General features: G+C 35.5%; 1 protein-coding gene across 5 annotated transcripts in view; it reads left to right on the forward strand.

Annotated features, from left to right (window-relative positions):
- The first annotated feature begins 15,477 nt into the window (after positions 1–15,477).
- Positions 15,478–23,692, forward strand: part of KCNJ1 (potassium inwardly rectifying channel subfamily J member 1) — a 60,282-nt gene continuing 52,067 nt past the window's right edge. For all 5 annotated transcript variants that reach the window (XM_074216346.1, XM_074216348.1, XM_074216345.1 and 2 more), the window contains exon 1: positions 15,478–15,673. The gene's annotated coding sequence lies outside the window, so the exon portion shown is untranslated. The remainder of the gene's footprint in view (positions 15,674–23,692) is intronic.

The raw sequence follows: 23,692 nt of genomic DNA on the forward strand, positions 1-23,692 counted from the left end.
CCAAGATGATAGAGTAGAGAAAGTACCTGAGCTCTCCAAATATTCCCTCCAAATAACTTTAAAAAGATGGCTTAAATCAAATTCTGGAGTGACAAAGTCAGCAAAATGTCAGTGTTAGACATTCTTCTAGTCCAAGACAACTTAGGAAGTCAGAAAAAGTGTGACACTGAGTTGGACGATGATCTGCAGTACATGTGGTAACCACACCAATGATGGACTTAGAGGCAGTGATAGCAGCTTCAGGAACTCTCAAACTAGACAGTAAAGAGATCTGGAAAATAGACAAGGACTACAGAGGATACCTGTGCTTGCACTGAGCACAGGAGTGTGTATAGTTTGGCAACTCTACTGCCTATACACACTTCTAGGTCACAGTTCTAGGACAGGGAAGAGCATTTGCTGTCCAAAGGCAGCAGGGACTCAAGGAACAATAAAGTTTCTGATCATGAGGCATTGGTGACCTCTACTTTTCCTGGATTACATGGATTTGGAAGCATTGAAAACTTCCAAACTCTCAGAACTAGGTTTCTGCTGTTTTCATTAAAAAATAAAAACAAAGATGAAACTTGGGACAATGTCCTACCTCCACCCTGGTAACAGTCAAACTTTAACATAAACTCAAAAATCAAGAAATAGACTGGAATAAATGAGCAAAAGCAAATAAATATAAAAAGAACTCAACCATAAAAATACACTTTGGTTACAGAGAAGAGTTAGATACAAACTCAGAGGATAATCATGCCCAATCATCCACAAGCAAAGCCTCAAGGAAAAGTGTAAACTGGCCACAAACCAATCAAGACTTCCCAGAAGAACTTAAAAATATTGTTCAAAATCAAATTAGAATGGTAGAATAAAAATTAAGAAATGAAATGAGAATAATTCGAGAAAGTTATGGAAAGACAATTAACACCTTAGAAAAGAGACACAGAAAAATACCAAAGAATAATACATTAAAAATAGATTTGATCAAATGAAAAATAAGTTCAAAAAATCATTGGAGGAAATAATTCCTTAAAATTAGAATTAAGAAAGTGGAAGCTAATAACTCCATGAGATACCAAGAGGTAATAAAACAACATCAAAAGAATTTTTTAAACAACAGAAAAAAATGTGAAATATTTCACCAGAAAAATAACTGATCTGGAAAATATATTGTGGAAAGATATTTTAAGATTATTTGACTAACTGAAATGCATGCTTTAAGAAAGAATCTAGATTGTTACTCAAGCAATTTAAAAATAAAATTGCCTGATATATTAGAATTAAAAATAAAATCAAACTTGAAAGTATCCGCTGATCACCTCCAGAAAGAGATCCCAAAATGAAAACTTTCAGGAATATTAAATCCAAATTTCAGAGTTACCAGATGAAAGAGGAAAATACTTCAAGCAGTTAGAAAGAAACTGTTCAAATTCTGTGGAACCACAGTCAGGATCACACAATATTTAGCAACTACTATATTAAAGGAATGAAGGACTTAATATATAATTTTCTGAAAGGCAAAGGGACTAGGATTACAATTAAGAATGATCTATCCAGCAAAAGTGATTATAATTCTTCAGGCAAAAAAAAATTCATGTTTAATTAAATAGAAAACTTTCAATGATTCCTGATGAAAAGACTAGAGTTGAATAGAAAATTTGACTTTCAAATTCAAGACTCCAGAGAAACATAAGATAAACATGAAAGAGAAATCATAAGGGACTCAATAAATATAAACTGTTTACACCTTTATATAGGTGGAGGATAAATGAAACTTAAAAGAACTTTACTATTATAAAATTAGAAAGTCTCTACATAGAAGAAATGAGTGGTATTCAGTTAAATTAGAATGAACTCAAAAAGATGAAAGTGAGAAAAACAGATGCATTGGGAGAAGAATAAAAAAGAGAAGAGCAATGTGGAAATTTATCTCACAAAAAAGAGGCATACAAGGAAGAGCTTTTACAAGAGAGGAAAATGGGTGAGGGAAAGAGAACAGGCAATACTTGAACCCCACTCTCATCTGAATTGGTTCAAAGCTGGAAAAATACATGTCCAAATACACACACACACATATACATATGTATGCACACCTACAGACATATATACTTACAAACAATTGGACATCAAAACCTATTTTATCCAACTCGGAAATAGGAGGGGAAGAGTATATGGTAAAGAAAGAAATGATAAAAGGAAGGGCAGATTAAGTGAAAGAGTGGTCATAAACTAAATAGACTTTTAAGGAGTGACAACATTTTTAAAAAAGATAGAAAAGTATATGGAGGGAAAGGTAGTTAGTAATCACAACTGGGAATGTGATTAATTCATAAAACAGAAGTAGAATCCAACAATATGTTGGTTATAAGAAACATACTTGAAATAGAGACATAGAATTAAAATAAGGAGCTGGAACAGAATCTATTATACTTCAGATAAAGTTAAAAAGGAAATAGTAGTAAGTGTGATTTCAGACAAAGAAAAAATCAAAAATAGACCTTGTTAAAAGTTATAAGCAGGGGAAACCTCATTTTGCTAAAATACATCATAGACAATGAAGTAGTATCAATATTACACATTTCTGCACCAAGTAACAGAGCATTCAAATTCTTAAAGAAAAATAAGTTTCAAGAGGAAATGGAGAGTAAAATTTTACTGGGGGGGGGCTGCATCTCAAGTTTCTCCTCACAGAACTAGATAAATCTGACCATAAAATAAATAAGAATTTTAAATAAATAAGAACAGAATTTTAGAAAAGTTAGATAATATAGACCTTTGAAATAAACTGAATGAAGATTGGGAAGCGTATTTTCTTTATTATTCTCCACTGTATATAACACCCTAACAAAAACTGGTCATGTTTTACTGTATAAAACCTCACAACTAAATGCAGAAAAAGAGAAATATTAAATACATACTTTTCATACCATGATATAATGAAAATTACTTCAATATAGAACTATGGAAGTATAGGTTAAAAATTCATTGGAGGCTAAATAATCTAAAGAATGAGTTAGGTTCAAGAACAAATCATAGAAACAATAAATAATTTCAATAAAGAGAATGTCAACAATGAGACAGCATACCATTTGTGACATGCAGCAGAAGCATTACTTAGGGAAATTTTTATAACTGTAAACACACCTCAATGGAAAAAAAAGATCAGATTAATGAACTAGAAATGCAACAAAAAGAATTAGAAGAACAAATTAAATTTCCAATTAAATATCAAAATGGAAATCCTGCAAATCAAAAAACAGATTAATAAAATTGAAAGTAAAAGACCCTTTGAACTAATAAATAAATTTAGAAGTTGGTTTTATGAAAAATAGATAAACCATTGAATAGTTTGATTTAAAAAAATAAAGAAAACCAAATTTTCAGTTTTGAAAATGAAAAAGGGTGATGAAAATGAATTTAAGAAATGATGAAGATGAAATTAAAGCAATTATTAGGAGTTATTTTACCCAATTATATACCAGTAAAACTGATAATCTAAGTGAAATGGATAAATTGCCCAGACTAAGAGAAGATGCAGAATGCTTAAACACTTCTTAGAAAAAGAAATTAAGCAAACCATAAATGAGCTCTCTAAGCAAAAATCCCTGGAATAAATGTATTTATAAGTGAATTCTACAAAACAGCTAAAGAAAATTGATCTCAATATAATATAAACTAATTGAAAAGAAAAGTAAATTCCTTTTATGACACAAATATGATTTTGATACATAAACCAGAGAATAAAAGCAAACAAAAACTATTAGTCAGTTTCTCTAATGAATATTTCAAAAATTTTAAATAAAATGCTAATGAGGAGATTACAGCAATATATCACAAAGATCACAGACTATGATCAAATAGAATTTATCCCAGGAATGCAAGACTGCTTCAAAACTAGAAAAATCAGAAACTTTATAAAACCATAAACAAAAACAACAAAAGTCAGATGATTATTTCAATACGTGCAAAAAATGTTTTTTGAAAAAAATAAAGCACTTATTAAAATATTAGAAAGCATAGGAATAAATGGAGCCTTTCTTTACTACTTAATAGTTAGTAGTACTGAAAACAAGAGTGAGTCATTTGTAATGAAACTTTCCGTATAAGATCAAAGGTGAAAGAAGTATGTGTATTATCACCATTATTATTCAGTGTTGTATTAGAAATACCAGATATAACAGTAAGATAAGAAAAAGTAATTGAAGGACAGAATAGGCAATTAGGAAACAAAACTATTCCTCTTTGTGGTTTATATGATTGTATACGATGAAAACTCTACAAATCAACTAAAAAACTAGTTGAAACAATTAACAACTTTAGTGAAATTGCAGGATATAAACTGAACTCATATAAATCATCAGTATTTTACATAACATCAACCAAATATAGCAAAAAGAGACTGAAAAAGAAATTCTATTTAAAATTATTGAAACATTATAAAATATTTGGAAGCCAAGACAAACCCAGGAACTATATAGACACAAATACTAAACAGTTTTCATGCAATTAAAAACAGATCTAAAGAGTTGGAGAAATATTTATTGCTCATGTTTTGGCTGGATCAATAAAATAGAAAATGATAATAATAACAACTAAATTAATTTATTTATTCAATGCCATTCAAGTCAAACTACCAAAGAATTGTTTTATAGAACTAGAAAAATGATAACAAAATTAAGCTAAAGGAATAAAAGGTCAAGAATATTCAGGGAAACAATAAAAAAATATAAGAAGGAATGTGGCCTAACATTATCAGATTTCAAACTAGATTCCAAAGTGGTAAAAAATCAAAACTCTCTGGTACTTATTAAGAAATTGAGTGGTGAATCAATGGAATAAATTAGGGTTTGCAATACATAGTAGTAAATGGCCATAGTAATCTCATGTTCGATGAAAACAAAGATCCAACTTTGGGGGTTAAAAACTCACCACTTAATAAAAATGTTGGGAAAACTAGAGAGAAGTTTGGCAGAAACTAAACATAAACCACATCTACAACATATACCAAGAAAAGGTCAAAATAAATATATGCTTTTGATATCTTAACAAATAGAAAGAACATGGAAATTCTAGTCAGAGCTATAAGTAAAGGACGAGTTTATAACCAAAGAAGAGGTAAAGAGGATCAAGAAAGCGAAAAGAATAATTCTGATTACATGAAATTAAAAAGTCTTTGCAGAAACAAAACCAATGCAATTAAAAATAGTAGGAAAACAGAAAACTGGGAAAAATCTCTATAACAAGTTTCTCTGATAAAGGCCTCAGTTCTCAAATTTGTAAGGAACAAGAACGATCTTATTAAAAAAAATAAGAGCCACTCCTTAATTGATAAATGATCAAAGGATATGAGCAGGCAGTTTTCAGAAGAAGAAATCAAAGTGATCTATAGTCATTTAAAAATGCTCTATTAGAAAAATGAAAATTAAAGTAACTCTGAGATACCAATCCACAACTATCAGATTGGCTAATCTAACAGAAAAGTAAAATTATAAATGCTAGAAGGAATATGAAAAAATAAGGTCATTAATGTTCTATTGGTGGACTTGTGAAGTGATCCAACAATTCTGAAGAACAATTTGGAACTGTGCTTGAAAATCTATAATCCCGTGCCTACCCTTTGATTCAGCCATACTGCTACTAGTAATAATAATAATATTACTGTATCTCAAAGACATCAAAGCAAAGGTAAAAGGACCTATTTATAGAAAATTATTTATAATAGTTTTTGTGTGTCAGAGAAATGGAAATATAATGGATGCCCACAAATGGGAAATGGCTAAACAAGTTGTGGTTTATGCTTGTCAATTGTGCTTTAGGAAATGATCAGGATCATTTTAGAACAAGACTTATATGAACTGTTGCAAAATGAAGTCAACAGAACTAGGAGAACACTGTGCACAGTAATAACAATATTGTGATGATGATCAGCTATGAAAGTCTTAGCTACTTTGATTGATTTTATTATCCAAGAAAATTTCTTTAGGGATGATATTGAAAAATGAATTCTACTCTAAAGAGAAATCTGATGTATTCTAAATGCAGGCTAAAGAGACTTTTTCACTTTATGCTACTTTATTATTCTTATTTTTCACATGACTGATACAGACATTTGTTTTACTTGACTCCATATGTATGTCATGTGGCATTACCATTGGATGAGTGGAGGACGTTCAAGAGAAAAGGAAATAATTTGGGACTCAAAATTTGCAGAAATGAACATTACATACATATAAATTTATAAAGAATGAATTGCATGCTTGCTTAAGAAACAGGGTATAGGGAAGGAGTTGGGAACCTTTATCTTGTTCCTGGGAAGCCAATAATCTGGACAACAAAAACAATAATAACTCACATTCACATAATAATAACTAGTAATTATATAGTGCTTTAACTTTTGTAAAGCTCCTAATATGTCTTATCTCATTTCATACTTATATCAACATTAAGAGGTAAGTGTTATCATTATTCTCTTTTTGCACAGAAGCTGAGAGAGTAAAACTGATTATCTGGAATCACACAGTTAATAAGTGACTAATAATTTGAACTCAATTAGGTCTCCTAGACTCTAAGTCCAACACTATTCACTATTCCTCCAAGTTTCTAAGTTTGATACTGGATTTTTCTTACACCCAACCTTGTAAGTTGGTAGTATTATCAACCCTATTTCACAGATGAAGAAACAAGATGGTAGAGGGCCTAAGCTTGAATCCTGCCTCACACATTTAGTAACTGTGAGAACCTGGGCAAGTTATTTAACTTCACTCAGCTTCAGTTATAAGTAAAATGGGAGTAAAGATATCACTTATATCCCAGGCTTTTGATGAAGATAAAATAAAAGTATATCTCTAAAGGTTTGCTTTGCAAACCTTAAAGTGATATATAAATGTTAGCAATTATTATTACTAAGAAATTTACCTGAGGGGCAGCTAGGTGGTGCAGTAGATAGAGCACAGGACCTAGAGTCAAGAGGACCTGAGTTCAAATCCAACCTCAGACACTTAATAATTGTCTAGCTGTGTGGCCTTGGGCAAGTCACTTAACCCTATTGCCTTAAATAAATTAAAAAAAAAGAAATTTACCTGAGATAAAAAAAAAAACCATTAAGTCCCAGGGCCAGCACTTGCAACTTTCCATATAACCACACTACTTCTAGAGGTACCCTGAATAGAATTGTTGTACTTGTGGAAGGTTTAATAATAGAATACTGCTGGTGAAGACTCAAGTTCAATGTCAGGAGTTTCCTGGTAAGGAAACAATGGAGTCCTTGGTGACTTGGATGGAAAGCAATAAAGTCACTCACCACAAAGCCTTGTTCTGCTGCCATAGTGATTAATGGAGCTCCTGTGGCTCAGAGTTGCCTTTCACTTTTAATAACCACCATTTTAGTCTAGGGCATTGCTTAGAGATCCTTGCTATAGCCAGGAAAGGTATCCTTAGGATCATTTCTGATTCTATTTCTCATTCTGCCAGAATACTTACATGAATAGCGATAGTTGTGAAGTCTCTATATCCCTTAAATTGGATGACATTTACTGAAAGAAACAACAATTTCAATCTCACCTCTTCCAGAAGATCTTTCTTGATTACCTTTCTCCATTTTGTTCATTTTATTTTTGTGCTGCATGCTGACATGTTTCTTGGATGATGTTCTTTAGCTATGAGTATGTTCCATGGGTATGCTGCAGGCAACATCAACCAGTTAGCAAAGCAGATTGTTAAATTTTCAGTGAAAGCATTTCAGTACTTCAGAAATGGGCAAACAATAGAGATCAGGCAGCTATGTAGCACAGTAGATAGAATGTTGGAAGTGAGAAAGTCCAGGAAGACCAGAGTTCAAGTGTGACCTCAGATTTAATAACTAGAGATGATGGGCAAGTCATTTAATTGATTGCCTTAGTTTTCACATTAGTATTCCACACTAGTATCTTTGTCAAGAAAACCCCAAATGGAGTCCAAACAGTTAGACATGAGTGAATAGCAACAGCCAATCAAAGCTTGATTTATTTTCTTTGTGTTTGTCTAAACTTGAGACATTAATGGAGAAAATATAAGTAACATAGGTGAAATTTAAAAGTATGTCCCTCATACTTTCCTTTGAGAGGTGGTTGTTAAACATTTACTACAATACCCTTGTTTATTTTTTCCCTTTCTCTTAGATTATCATCTCCAGGGGAGAGCTTGCAACTTCCCAGAAAAAGTGATACAAGAATCCTTTCTAGGTCTATCTGAAGAACTTTGGACTTGGTTGTATAACATGGAAGACACTGGCTAAAGACTGTTCAGGATGGAGTACTCACATTAAAGAAGGTTCTGTGTTCTATGAACAATGCAGAATTGAAGCATCTCAAAAGAAACATTAGATTTGCAAATTTAGAGAATCCAACACAATACTCTCATGACCATTTGTGCCTGACCTATGGTAGAGCCTTCCAAGCTAGTTTTAGTTTAATCAACCACAGTTGGACACACTGTAAGGTGACTCTAAAATAGTGATGCCATTTTGGTCCTCTTTGAGAATGGGAGGCAACAATTTGCAACCCTACTGCTTGATACAAGCTTTGATTGATCCTACACAACTTGTAGGATCAGGACACAGGTCTTTGACTGAAACCATAACTTCTTCTACACACCTACCATAAATATGATACAAATGGATCCAGCTTTTCTCTGGTTCAGTTAAAATTCATTTCTCGTTCAGAAAGTCTAGGGATGAAAAGCCCTTGGTTTTAACTTTTAAATTTTGCAGTTGTATAATATATTGCTGTTTAACCCAAATAAGATTCATGATTAAGGAGATTCATATTTCAAAGCAGCTGCATTTATTAGTTTCTCATCTAACTTTCCAGGTTTCTTTTCTTCCCTTCCTGAATTCTTTCCTCCTTACTTTCACCCTGACCAATTAGATCTTTGTTCCTGTTCATTACAGACATACTTTAATTCCTTTGGTTGATCTGCACATGAATAAGAGGCAGGTTCCTTCCACCCAGAGCACCAAGTCCATTCTCTTCTTCGAGTTAATGAGTTTTACCATTTCAGAATATTTTTCCCCACTGCTGGAATAAAGGACCAGCTATGCATGTAAATTTAGTCATTAATATTTTCAAAGTGGGCTTCATAAAGTGGGTAGAAGAAGGTTAATGAAAACTGTTTCTCTCTCCTTCCCTCACCCCTCCCTTACCCCCCCCCCATTTCACTACTCTTCAAGACCCTTCAATAGTCTACTGGCAAATTATTAAACAGAACAGAACAGAACAGCATGATATTTGTTCTACTTAGTTACTGTTCCTAGAAATGATAAAGGGATGTTATCTGTTCCAACTTAAGGTCCCTCACTTATTCATATAGCTGTAATGTTCTCAGGAAGGACAAGGACCCTTGGGACAGGTGTGCCTGACAGAGTCCCAAGAAAATATGCTGTATTTAGCCTGTTTTACAAAGAATATCTCTTAAGTTCTATGCTTAATTCAATGGTCTTTAGTGGATTATTTATTGAGGACTTTCAGAAAAATTAGCTCCAGTAACAATAAACCAAGGAATGAAACTCTAGGAAAGTGTTTGCTGAATTTTGAGGGAAGGTGAAAATAGTTGATTTCCATATGGTTTCTGTGATATATACATGCCAAGGGGACAGTAAATCAGAGCTGCTCACCTTTCATTTGAAGCTTTCCTAGATTTCTCTCAGGAGAATGCCAGGAACAACAAAACTCAGAAAGAACTGCAGTCAGTAATGAATTCCAAATTCCTGCTCCCTTTCCTTAATGTAGCTACATCAGAGACAAGAGGAAGAACAAAGAAGAGACAAAGTGATAGCAGAGAGAAGGAAGAACTATTCATCTTTTATTTTGCTTTTTTTCCCCCTTTCCCAAGAAAAAAGGATCCTGAAAAAAAATAGAACTAAAAGGCAAGTGATGGTAAGAGGGCACCTATATTCTTTCATGAAGTACTGAAGAAATTGGCAATTATGTTTGGTGAACCTCTCTGAGTGGTCTTTGAAAAATCATGAGAAAGGGAGAGAGAGAGGGAAAGAGAGAGAGAGATGTGTCCATTATAGAATAATAGTTAGATGGGACTTTAGAAGCTATCTAGTCTGACCTTTTCATTTTACAGAGGAGGAAATTGAAGTCTAGAAATCAAAAGGGACTTGTTGCACAGGTAATAAATATAAAAGATTGTAACTCAAACTCAGTTCATTTGACTTCATATCTGTTTTTCGTTTCTTTGTACCAGGATAACTATAGAACAGGAGACAGGCAAATAATATCCCTTTAATCCATAACATCAATCTCTGAAAAAAGTTCTAAAGCATATCATTAGAGGGATATGTTGTGAGAATTAAAAAGGGAATTGGGGATCACTAGAGTAGGGATTCTTAATTGTGAGGTTGATTGCAGGAGTCATCCATAAACTTCTATGGGGAAAATAATTACACCCCCCCCCACTAAGCTCTAACTGAAATTTAGGATTTCCCTCCTTTCTGAATCTAGGCAATCAGATGTTCTTTTGAGAAGATATCCATGTACTTCGCCAGATTGCCAATGGGTTCTTAACACAACAAAATCAGGGAACTCTTATTTAGAATCAACTGGCTTTATCAAAAATGCCAGACTAATCTCTCTTTTTTTTAGTTTGTCAACTTGTAGATTAGGGAATTTTAGCAAAGTATTTGGCAAAAACCTTCTTATTCTCCTGGTATATAAATTGCAGAGATATAGACTGTTAAATGATACTATGCTCAGGTTAATTCAGAACTGCTTAAATGACTAGACCTAAAACATATTCAAAAGTTGTAGTTCAATCAATTTTCAGTTGTGTCCAACTCTTTGTGACCCCATTTGGGGTTTTCTTGGCAAAGATACTGGAGTGGTTTCCTTTTCCAACTTATTTTACAGATGAGAAACCTGAGCAGACTTGCCCAGGATCACACATGTGACTGAGGCTGGATTTGAAGTCATGAAGATGGTTTGTGCCAACTTGGAAGGAGATTTCTAGTGGAGTCCCACAGGAATGTCTCCATGACTTTGCATTATGTAACATTTCCACCATATACTTGGATAAAAGCACAATTAGCTTACTGATTAAATTTATAGATGGCACAAAGGTGGTGGAGAAAGCAGCAGAGGCAGGATTAAAAAAGTTCTCAATAAGATTGCATAAAGAGTTGAATCTAATAAAGTGAAACCTGACAAGGATAATGATAAAGATGTAGGACAGAGGTTAGGGTTAGCCTGCTAAATTTGGAGTCAGAAAGGCCTTGGCTTAAATTCTGAGACTTGCTAGGTGTGACTGGACACTCTCCATGCTCCAAAGGCAACTCTCTAGGACTTATCTCCTAAGTCAAAGATCTGCCTGTGATATCTGTTGATATTACAGGCTTCAGACGACTGACTTATCTACAAGTCAGAGACCATTGCTACAAAAGGTGGTAGAGGAAATTTCCCAAGCTGAGAAAATCACAGATTCTTCCCATATTTACAAAATGCAATGTTTATATGATTTTAGTGTTAGAGTTGAAATGGACTTGGTGGATCATCTAGTTCAAATCTTCATTTTACAAATGAGGAAACTGAGGCACAAAGAAGTGAGGCAATCTGCATAAATAATTGATATAGATAAAATTTGATATCAGGTCTTCTTGTTCCATATCATGGCCAGGACTAGGAATTTTTGAACTTGGTTCAAATACTACCAGTCATGCCTGGGTCTTGAAGTGACTTTAAGCCCATTCTGATGTGGGGAGGGTAGAAAGGTCAGGAGACAGATTTTAGAACATTGACTGCTTCTGGGGAGGCAGCTGTGAGAGGGGTGAGGAAGAGAAAGAGTAGAACAAGGCAATGGAGGAGCTCACTCCAGGTCCATCTGGTAGCTTTCTATTTTAAGTGCTTATTCTTGCTAACTAAGCAGGGCTGAAGGATTGCTAATGATGTCAATGTCCTATAAATTTGGCACCCTGGACCAAAGGTCTGGTCATTTTGCCCTATTTATCGCTATACTACAGCACCAACAGTTTTTTCGTCATACCATGCTGCCTGCACTTGGATTAAAATAGTTACAGAAGGACATGCTAGAATAGAGTAGATGAGTCTAGAGAACCATTTTTCTGAGAAAGAACTGGAAGTTTTAGGGAATAACAAAGCTCAAAATGTTAGTAGGATATTAGGGCAGGCAAAAGCTTCACATAATCTTCTCCTAGTTGAAGAGAGTCAGAGTTCAGAATGAGGGAGGTTGTAGGCCTACCTTAGCCTGTTCAAGGTGAGATCATAAGGTGAGCATTGAGTTTTTTTTCCTGGTTATCATTATATTTTAGAAAGGTCTTGCCACTCTGGAGAGCATTTATAGGAGGGTTATCATGAGAAAACTGAGTCTAAACCAAGCTATTCAAAGTTTGGTTGAGATGCTTAAGATATTTAGCCTGAAGAAGAAAGATGACTGTAATAGGACAGTTAGGTGACATCTGTAGCACTCTGGAGATTTAGAATTCCTACAGAATCCTGGGCAAGTCATATAATCACCATGTGTATCAGTTTCCTTATTTATAAAAGGGACATCTACTGCCCATAGTTGTGCAGATTGAATGATATAGCATAGGTAAAGCCCTATTCAAACCATAGAAAGCTAGATTATTATGACATGATAACATTTTAAAAATATTTGCAGGAAGCATTAGATTTATTCTATTTGGCATGAAGAGGCAGAACTAGGAATAATGGGGAGAAGCTGTAGAGAAACAGGTTTAGGTTTAACCTTAGAATGGGTTGCTTCAGAAAACCATGATTTATCTAACACTAGAAACGATATGAACACTGTACTCAACATACTATAGACAGAATTCTTGGTCAAGTGTAATTTGTCATGGATTCACTCTAAAGTTACGCTGCTCTGTGACCCTGGGCAAGTCACTCTGTTAGCCTTAATTCACCAAAGAAGGAAAAATCAAACCACTCTAGTATCCTTTTCAAGAAAATGCTACGGACAGTATTTTGGTCCATGGGGTCATGATTGAGCATCAACATCAAAAAGTCCTGTTGGGCTCTGGTTCTGAGAGTATTTGAAATTTCACTTCAAACCAATTTTTCACCCAATGGAATAGCTTTTAATGAATAAGTCTTCAGTACAAAACAAAGCAAAACACCTTCTTTTCCAATATAGCTTTTCTGGTTGCCTACTCCTCTAAACAGGAATATGAAGTCAAGTCAAATTCACCTTAAAACATGCCCTGGGGCTATTCCTGTGTGGTGTCTATTCAATGATGCATGCTTTCTGTGGGTGACAAATCACTGGGTGAGTCAGCTCCTTCATAAAGGACAAGAGGACACTTGGTGGTGGGGCAGTGTTTTATCAGTTCTACCCTGCTTTGGGAGTAAAGGGAGAGGAGCCTTTCCAGAACTTAAAAGTCCCTGAATTCTGATTTCTTTAAATTAATTTAAAGGCTCTAAATGCTTGGGACTGAACACATCTGATAAGTTATCCAAGTACACTCTAAAGGTTAACTTGTCCTATGCTCTTTTGTTTTTCAAAAGGTCTAGAAAGGTCACTTTTTTCAAGATCTCATTTGGTCCCTAGGTTTTTGAGGCTGACTGTGTGATAAATGTCCAACCTCAGGAAACTTCCTTCTGGGTTGCTGTCCTGATCTTATCAGGAGTGGCTACCTCCCTCATGTGAATACTCCAAAAGAAGTCTTGTATATCTTCACATGGGTCTTCTAATAAGGACTAGAGTTCTTGCCTCATCTCTCTTTCTAAATAAAAGCTGAGATATGGCAAATACACAGATACATATCTTTTAAAATAAAGAATATGAAAGTACACAAAGGAGGTCCCCAACCTTGCATAATGCCTTTCACAGAATAGTTCCTACTGAATATTCATTGCGCTTAATATGTATTGAAATGGTTATTTTCCAGTGACCAAGTCCTAAAGAAAACATTTGACTGTGTTGGGAAAACTATTTCATTTCATGATATCTCCATGGAAATATTCTCCCTGCCGTGTGTGTGGTAAAGCAGCATTTCCTCCAGACCTGGGTTTGACTCCCAACTCTGTCTCTGCCTGTGTGACCTTGGGTAAATTATTTAACCTTTTGGGGACTCTGTTATTTCTTCCACTATTGCTTTAGTTGACTTCCCACTGTTTTCACCTGAAAACTGAGAATTATGGTTTGCTAGAAAGTGGGAATCAGGAAGGATCCACTGAGGTCTCATTGGTTTTTTTTTTTTGGCAGGGCAGACACCCACATTTCTAAATGGGTCCAAGTAACCAAAGGAGGGTCAAGAAACCTTGAAACAAAGATGTTTAAGTGAATGAGTTCTTTGTCACCACAAAAACTGGAAATTGTAGGGATGTTCCTCAATTGGGGAATAGCTGAACAAGTTGTGGTATATGATTGTGATGGAATACTATTATGCTATAAGAGACGATGAGCTGAATGATCCTAGAAAAACTTGGAAATATTTGCTTGAAATAATGAAAAGCAAAATGAGCAGAATCAAGAGAACATTGTATATAGTATATTATAAGAATGATTTTGAGTGAATATGTTTTTGACTAAAACAGTCAATTCAACAAATTAATTATAAAGAGCATATGAAGAAATATACTATCTGCAACCAGAGAAAGAACCAATAAATAAAATTATGTATAGAATAATTATATATATATACATATATATGTATATTATATATAAATCTATATTCATATATAACTATTTGTGTCTAATAGTAGCTAGGGTGGGGGTTGGGAAGAAAAAAAGAAATTCATATGATAATATATATTTTAAAGGAATAGCAATTTGTGTAGAATAGATTCATAGTTTCAATACAATCATCTTTTTATTATACTATATTTTAAAAATGCTTGATTTATGGCATAAATTAAAATAAATAATCTAAGTAAAAAATAAATAAATGAGTGAGTACTTAGAACAATAGATTTAGAGCCAGAAGGAAACACAGAGTTCATTTAGTCTAAATTCCTTATTTTAAGATGAGGAAATTAAGGACAAGGGGGTTAAGGTCATACTGATGTAAAGTGACAAAGATTGCAGTTGAACATGGGTTCCTCTCTTTCCATTCAGCATTCTTTGCACAGTATCACTCTTGTGCAATGTGAGGTAGAGGGGATGCTTATTCAAATGCAGTTTGCATTCAATGCCTTCTTTCATTTGAAAGATTCTGCAATTCCAAGAGGGGATCTTTTGGAGATGTTTTCTGTCCAAAGCTTTCTTTACACACTCTTTGCCTACAAGTGTCCCAGAGAGTTTCAAACTTATTCATCCATAACTCTAAGTCCTTTGGAGAGTTTGGATTTGGTCAGCCTTGTGAAATATTGGCTTTCTTCAGGTGCCCAGTCTTGAGCCTTGGCTTTATAAACAAATCACCCTTAATTAGTCTTGGCAGCTCAACACCTTTATGTTATCTACCACATTTAATCAGCCACTCCTACTCTTGTTGAATCCGGTTATAAAGTAAACTGTTCTCTTGCTGTGCAGTTGCATACAGATGAGCTGGCAACCAGTTTGAGCTGACCTGTTGACTCATAAAAAAGCATCAGGGCCTTAGGCTGGCTCACTCCAAATACTAGAACTAGTGGTCCAACTGGTCAAGGGACCTGTCACTCCAAGAATCTGCTGTTCTCTTGGGGAAAGAGTGAAACATCTGGGCATTGCCCTGACAGCAACTCTGGCATCCCACAAGGTAAGGGGAGGTGCTCCATATTGCTTCTTTGGTGGGGGGAGAGAGTTTAAGTGGGGAGATTTAACCTTTCCCCTCTATATCCCAATTATTTGTCTAGCTCCTCTCTTTGGATCAGCATGATGATGCAGCACTCCCCCACCCCAGTCTTCTACTTTGTTATTTACACAGACAATCTCTTGCATCCTTTCCCTTCTTGATATCTCACTGCATTGAAGTTGGATGCCAAACAATGCATCTTTCTTCAATAATGACATTGCATTTGGAGGGGGGTAGGGAAGGAGAGAGAAGTTGGTTTTCCCCTAGTCCCATAGGTAAAACTTCTGCCTGGAACAGTTTGTGATTTCTGGTTCACCTCATTACCCATCAACAAATCTCTAAATAAATATCCTTAGTCCTGAAACAGCCTTCTCTGGGGAATCAGAGATGTGGTATGTAGGAATTTCATTTCTGGTGGCCTTGGGAGGCTAAATCTACCCATGGGGAGTCTGTCTAGCAAAAAAAGGCAAAGATGTCCTTTGAGGTCTGGGATGAAAGTCTAGCTAGGTGAAAGGTGAGGGTAACCTGCAGTTATGGATAAGTTTTGGAACTTACTGTGTTTCCTTGAAAAACAGAGAGAACCTTCTTTGGGGAGCTTTCCAATGGCAGGGAGGAAAAGAGGGAAGATTCTTGACTTCCAATTAGCCCTCTAACTACTGACAAATTTAAAACACCAGCAGAGGCCAAGTGTTTGACCATTCTGTATGTTTTATATGACCCCAAGAAGATACAAACAGTGCAGAAAAATCCCTCTTCATACTTCATACACGTTGGTTCCACCTGTGTTTGACATTCAAAGACTGTGATCAATATGAATTTTGTGTCTTCATTCCATGATTATTTTTCCCTAACATTTTTTTCCTTCATTGAACAAACAAAATAGAACAAGAAAAACAGTCTGTGACTGCAATTCAGGAGCGGATCACCGTGAGTCTTCTGTACTATACGTACTCATATGCTGGAGGAATCAGTTAGCTGGGAGCCAGCTCCCTTTCAGTAGAGGCTTGGTTTGTCTTGTCTTTTTGGACTTTGCATAAATGAGCAGATCTTATTTTAAAGTGAAGCAGTGAAAGGCAAAAAGAGAAAGAATGAATTTCACCAGACAGTCCTGCCTTTGGGTATTTGAAACATTCTATAATGGTATAAGCATATAAAGGTATCTTTAAGGTCCCATTACCTCAAGTGCAAGTCAAAATTTTGAAAGAAAGGGGGAAAAGGTAGTAGCTCTGTGAATGGCTCTAGAAAGTTGGGGTAATATGGATGGAGCTTGGATTTTTTCTTGAATTTTTATCTACATCTTAGAGCTTTTCATGTGTGCTCCCTCCCTCTTTCATTTTTCCTCATAATATGTTCCTGCTCTTGTCTATGGATAGTTCAGTGTTGTTGTTGCTATTTTAAAGGATCAAAATTCCACTTAGATTCTCTAGTTCGTACCCATACTATGGCTCCCATGAGATTTAGATTCCCCAGTTCCTTTTAGAATCTTGGCAAGAGAATAAGTCAAAGGATCTGAGTCCTAGGAGGGACCTTAGGAATTACCTAATACAACTCCCTCATTTTGCAGAGAAGGAAGCTGAGGTCCAAAGACTAAGATTACTAGGAAGACAGCCTGGAAAGCTTGTGTTGTCACAAACTTTAATTCTTTGACCATTTAAGAAGCTAAGGTTTATTGCTGTTTATAGTCATCACTATCATCATCATTCTTTTTCTATTATATTAGTTATATTATTGTTAATAGACAATGTTATTATATTACTACATACATGTTGTCTTTCTTCATGAAGCCTCCCAAATGAATAACAAATGAATAAGCAATACAACTTTAAAGGACTGCTTTCTTTCAAGTGATTTATGAAGTATTATTTCATACTCTAGGCAAGTCATACTTCTGTGAGCTTCAGGTTCCTCTTGGGCAAAATGGGGCTAATAATGTAAATGCAAACCATATCCCTGGGTTGTTGTAAAGCTCAAATGAAATAATGTGGGTAAAATACTTTGCAAACTTTTAAGTATTGCATAAATGTCAATTAATATCATAATTATTATTATTATTTTAAGTCAATTTATTCCTCCAACTGCTCCCATCTCTTGGCCCTGTTTTATAGATGGATAAGCACAGAGAGGGGGGATCATAGACCACAGAACTCACAATGAGTCAGACACATTCTTAGAGCTCATTTCTCCAGATGTCCACTCTCCTGAGTTGCTTATACAAGACCTTGTTTAGCCACCAGCACAGTCCCTCCCTGAGACAGGAGAAGTAGAGCTGCCATGGTATATAGCCACCTAAGCTGGTTCTTTTCTTTAAGATGCAATTTTAATTAAGACTAGTTGTTGACTTATAGGTAACCTATTTCTTCAACTTTGTAGAGCACAGCACCCTACTATAATGAGAAATGACACTGCACATTAGTTCAGAAGGCTCAGTGCAAAGGATGAACATTTGAATGACTTAGAAAAGGAGTGAGAAATAGATGTGAGAAGGGGCCAGAACATTTGATTATATTTTTGAGGTCTGATACTAAATTAACTTGCCAGTTAATTTAATATTATCATATGTTCAAGTCTCCCCAATGCTGAAGGCCTAGGCTGTAAATTCTCCAGGGAATCTGGTTATCTGTAAGGCACTAAAAGTTCCTAGAAAAATGTGCCAAACTTAGACACTATTTAATTTTTAAACTTTTATTTATGTCTTTCATTTTTTACAGTCATTTCTTATTATACTCCCCGCCCCCCCCCCCACGCCATCCCTGCAAGCCAATAAGCCTTTCCCAGGGACATGTAAATAGCACCAATTGCCACAGCGACCACACATGATAGAATATGCAAAATTCCAAACCCACAGACCCTCACTTCTCCAAGGAAAGAAAAGAAGTCATTCCTTCTCAAGGCTGAGATGTTCATTACAATGGTAAAGTGTTTGGTTTTTATTTATATTATTTTAGTCATTTGTGTATAATGTATTCTTGGTTCTGCCTACTTTACTGTATATTTGTTCATACAAGTCTTACCATGTTTCTCTGAATTCCTCATATTTGCTATTTTATATTTTGTGACAACTAGGATATAGAAATAGTATAAGCAGCATAAATTAGCTCTTGATAAACTTTTCCCAAACCTACAGAAGGCAGTGTGCTGTTCTATTAATTATCCAGCCAGGGAGTATCTGCTTAGCAGAAGATACTATAATCAACAGATTTGCAATACGGCCTAATCTCTCATACACGAGACACTTCTACTGTTGTATAACTCAAAGCAACTGGCTATATTAAAACACATGCTGGTCAGATTATGAATTTAGACTAAGGGATGATATAGAATAGTTCTGAAAAGGAAGAAATCTATGCTTCTAGTCCTACCTCATAACTGGAATTTCATCTGTCTGGCCAACAAATCCCCACTTTCATAGAAAATATACAGTGGATTTGTAAAAGTCAACATATTCTGACATTTGGTTTCTCCTTTTTCTTTGGTCCTTAACCATTTTCACTTCCCAATATGATTGATTTTCATTGTAGAATGAGAAATGGATTTGCATTAGAAGTAAATAGTTTAAAACTCTGATTCTTTCTACCTATACATGACCATGGGTAAGTCATTTAACTTCCCTGGGTTTTGTTTTCCCCATTGATAACTAGATGACCTATGAGGTTCCTTTAATCTCCACATGCAGGATCCCATTATCATCATATTATGGTTACATTGTTTATTAGATATAGTAAACATTAAGGTATAAGTACTCCCAAAATAACCTTCTGCCCAACTAGATTTTGAAACTTCTTCTAATACTTTCCTCATTCATATCTAAGGGAATTTTTGAACTATACACTCACAGATTGTATAGAGGGAATGATTGGGCAGGTATGTGCATCCTGGTCCCTAGCTCTGAAACCTCATGTATAAATATACCAGAGAGGTATAGAGAGAGGGATCAGTCCCCTCACATCCAGATCATCAAATTACTGGTCTTTATGATAAGTGTTTGATATTTGGGAGACCTCATGCTTTGGTCTTTCCTCTCTCTGCACTGGTATTGGTACTGATCCTCATTACCAGGCCCAATCTTTGACATTAAGGAGGTTTGGGACATGGCCTGTGCTGCTGCTCAAGAGTCTGAACTCTGTCTCAGGTACCCTGACATGGGACCCCAGGTACCACAGACAGAAAGGTAAACCCAAACAACAACAGCAGCAGCCTGGGATTCTTTTTCCAGAGACCCTCACTCACATGATGAGCAGAGAACCTCAGCTCAAGTACCATGGTTTTCTCTACTCACTACAATCTGAATCTCAAACTGAAAATCTCTTTAAAAGATAGAGGAAAAGGATATAGAGAGCCTATTCTGTTTCTGCAGTGGGTAATTTTAGGGCCTCACTACTCTCACAGAGATGAAACATGGACTACATTACGGTAGCATAATATTTCATTACATTTATATACCACAATTTCGTCAACCATTCCCTAATTGATGTGCACCAACTTTGTTTCCAGTTCTTTGCTACCACAAAAAAGTACTGGTAAGAATATTTGGATATATATGATCTTCTAGACCTTAATTATTATCCTTGTGAGTGACAAGCAAAATAATGAATAGATCTGTTGATCCCTTGATCAGAGGGTTTCTTCAAGAATTAATTAATGCTAATGGGTTATGACTTAAATTGCTATGGAAGTGAAAAAAATCTAATTGGTTTTTAAAGCTTCTCTTGGAGCCATTTTGGGGGTTTTTCTTCAAATTGGGCCTCTCCACCCACAAGGGGCAGAAACTGGCAGATCTTATGTGGCATGATCGTCTGCATTTTCAATTACCTTCCAGACTGAAGGCATGAGGGGGAGTAAAATGAATGCTGAGGGAAAATCTGGAAGAAGGGTTACTCATTTTGAGAGTATTCATAGCAGCATTGTTTAGACCACATCTGGGGCAGGCTGTCCATCTCTCTTGTTGGCTCCCTTTTGAATAACACTTGGCATTCCCTAAGTACTCTTCTGTCAATCATTCTCAGTTACACCCAGGAGGAGTTGAGAAAGGGTGGAATAAAATGGAAGCTGTTGGAGTTTTTTTGGGGGGGTGGGGCAGAAGGGGAAAATATTTTCATTCTTCTACTTCTTAACCTGAGATCCATGAACTGTTAAAAATATTTTTAAAAATGTATTTTAATATGTGTGTTTCCTTTACAATTTTATATATTTTACTTCAAAATTTAAAAATATTTTAATTTCAATTTAAAATTAAAATATGAGAAATAATTCATTGGTTTTCCAGACTGCAAAAGGATCTATGTCACAAAAAACAAGGTTAAAAATCTCTCCCTTAGTGGAATGAATACTGAACTTGGAGTCAGGAGACTTGGGTTTAGGTGCTGTCTCTAATTCTTATCAAGAATACAACAAAGTTCATAGAGGGCAGCTAGGTGGCTTAGGGGATAAAGCACCGGCCTTGGAGTCAGGAGTACCTGGGTTGAAATCTGGTCTCAGACACTTAATAATTACCTAGCTGTGTGGCCTTGGGCAAGCCACTTAACCCTATTTGCCTTGCAAAAAAACTTTAAAAAAAAGTTCATAGAGCCTAAGTGACTTGTTTACTCCACCTCCTACTTGTTTACTCCACCTCCTTGAGCTTCAGTTTCCATGTCTGTCAAATGGAGATAATACTTACAAAAAAGTGAGGAAAGTGATATAAAAGTGTGTGTTATTGCTGTTGCCTTTACTATATTATTGTTCTGAGTGACTTAAAATTGCTTGAAGACAAGTTGTTCCTTCTAGCTTTTCTACATTAAAAGCAATGAAAATTTTAGAAGCTAGGAGTTCATGATTCTATGTAAATTGAATATTAGAAGTTATTTAGTACAAGCCATATTCAAAGTAGAAGGTCTCTCTACCAGATAGAATCATGAGAACCAGGAAATACTTTAGAGATCATTATGTCCAATCTGTTTGTTTTACATATGGAGCCCAGTGTAGAGCAGAAATATTCCCAAAGTCACATAGCAAGTTAGTTTTAGGAGACCCAGGACACCCAACCCAGTACTCATCCCCATCAAGTAGTCATCCTGCCTCTATTTGAACAACTCCAGGGGTGGAGAACCTTCTACCTTACAGGAAACCCATTCTCTTTTAGTAATCTCTCTTTATTCCTTGTATTTACCTCCCTGTAATTTCTATCCACTTGTTCTGCCCCTTGGAACCACAAAAAAAAACATAAATCTAATCCCTTTTCCACATGACAGCCCTTCAAATATTTGAAAACTGCTATCATGTCTCCCCTAAGTCTTCTCTTCATCAGGCTAAACAGCTCTAGTTTCCTCAGTTGTTCAATCCCAGGTTGTTGCTTCTCAAATATTTTTATGAATACAACATCTAAACCCCAACAGGAAAGGAAATCATTTGGCATCATCATTAAGAATAAAGAGCATGCTTTCCCAAGGTCATTGTGGATAAATAATATCTGCTTCTTTCTTTCTTTCTTTCTTTCTTTCTTTCTTTCTTTCTTTCTTTCTTTCTTTCTTTCTTCCTTCCTTCCTTCCTTCCTTCCTTCCTTCCTTCCTTCCTTCCTTCCTTTCTTTCTTTCTTTCTTTCTTTCTTTCTTTCTTTCTTTCTTTCTTTCTTTCTTTCTTTCTCTTCCTTCTTTCCTTCCTTCCTCCTTTCTTTCTTTATTTCTCTTCCTTCCTTCCTCCTTTCTCTTTCTTTCTTTCTTTCTTTCTTTCTTTCTTTCTTTCTTTCTTTCTTTTTCTTTCTTTCCTTCTTCCTTTCTTTCTCTTTATTTCTTTCTCTCTTTCTCTTTCCTTCCTTCTTTCTTTCTTTTCCTTTCTCTTTCTTTCTTCCTTTCTTCCTTCCTTCCTTCCTTCCTTTCCTTCCTTCTTTCCTTCCTTCCCTCCCTCCCTCCCTTCTTTCTTTCTTTCTTTCTTTCTTTCTTTCTTTCTTTCTTTCTTTCTTTCTTTCTTTCTTTCCTTCCTTCCTTCCTTCCTTCCTTTCTTTCCTTCCTTTCTCCTTTCCTCCCTCTTTTTGTAAGCAAAGGTCTACAGTCATTTCTTGCGTTGGTTCTCTATTTAGAAAAATGGTTCATCTCCATGGGCATGTTAGGATCCTAAGCCAAAAACTATAATTATCTTGCCCTGAAAATTTTGCCTTCTAATTAGCTATATAGAACGCATAGGCTATACAAATTATGTCATCTGGGAAACATACTAGTTGTGTTAGAGACCCAGAAAAGAACAAGTTACTTACCTATTATTCTTTTCCCTTTCCCATCTTCCCTCAGTAACCCATGACAATTAGTTTGGTTGGAGCCTCAGTAAAAATATTTAATGCTCCTATAGCAACATGTACCCTTATTTTCCTAGAATGCTTTGGTTATATGATGCTGCACTTGGGAAAGAGCAGGTGGACATTGTAGTTGGAAAATTTAAACTCCCTAAGACCTCTCAGGTGACCACCCCTAAGGGAAGATTCCCATGGTTCACTGCCTGTGATTAAATTCTTGGGAGTTTTCTGGCTCCATTCAGATCTGTTATTTGTCCTTGGGTGGCAGGACAGACCCAAGTTACCTACTAATGAGAGTACCTCCCACAGCAAAAGACAGACTGATGAAAGTTGGTCATTTGGTGGTCACATCCATTGTAAGTAGTAACAAGATGTTCAGTGAGATAAAAGTAATCACAGTTTCATGCTTCAAAGCACCAACTGACCCTATAGAGGTCAGGCAGAATATTCTATTTTTGCAATGTAGTTTGGTTTACTGAAGAATTATGCATAGAGAATAGACAAATCTGAAATGAGTTGGAGAAGAGCCTAAGACCATTAGAAAATGATCCAAAAAGTCTGTAGAAAGTTTAAAGATTCAGCAATTATCTTTTCAAAAGTTTTTTAGAAGTAGAAGTGATTCTGATCTACCAGTCTTATTTGGGGGGGAAACTAGGTTGCAATGAATAGAATACCCAGCCTGGAGTTAAGAAGACACATCTTTATGAGTTCAAAATCTGACCT

The sequence above is a fragment of the Macrotis lagotis genome, chromosome 1 (genome assembly GCF_037893015.1).
Source record: "Macrotis lagotis isolate mMagLag1 chromosome 1, bilby.v1.9.chrom.fasta, whole genome shotgun sequence".
NCBI lineage: Eukaryota > Metazoa > Chordata > Mammalia > Peramelemorphia > Peramelidae > Macrotis > Macrotis lagotis.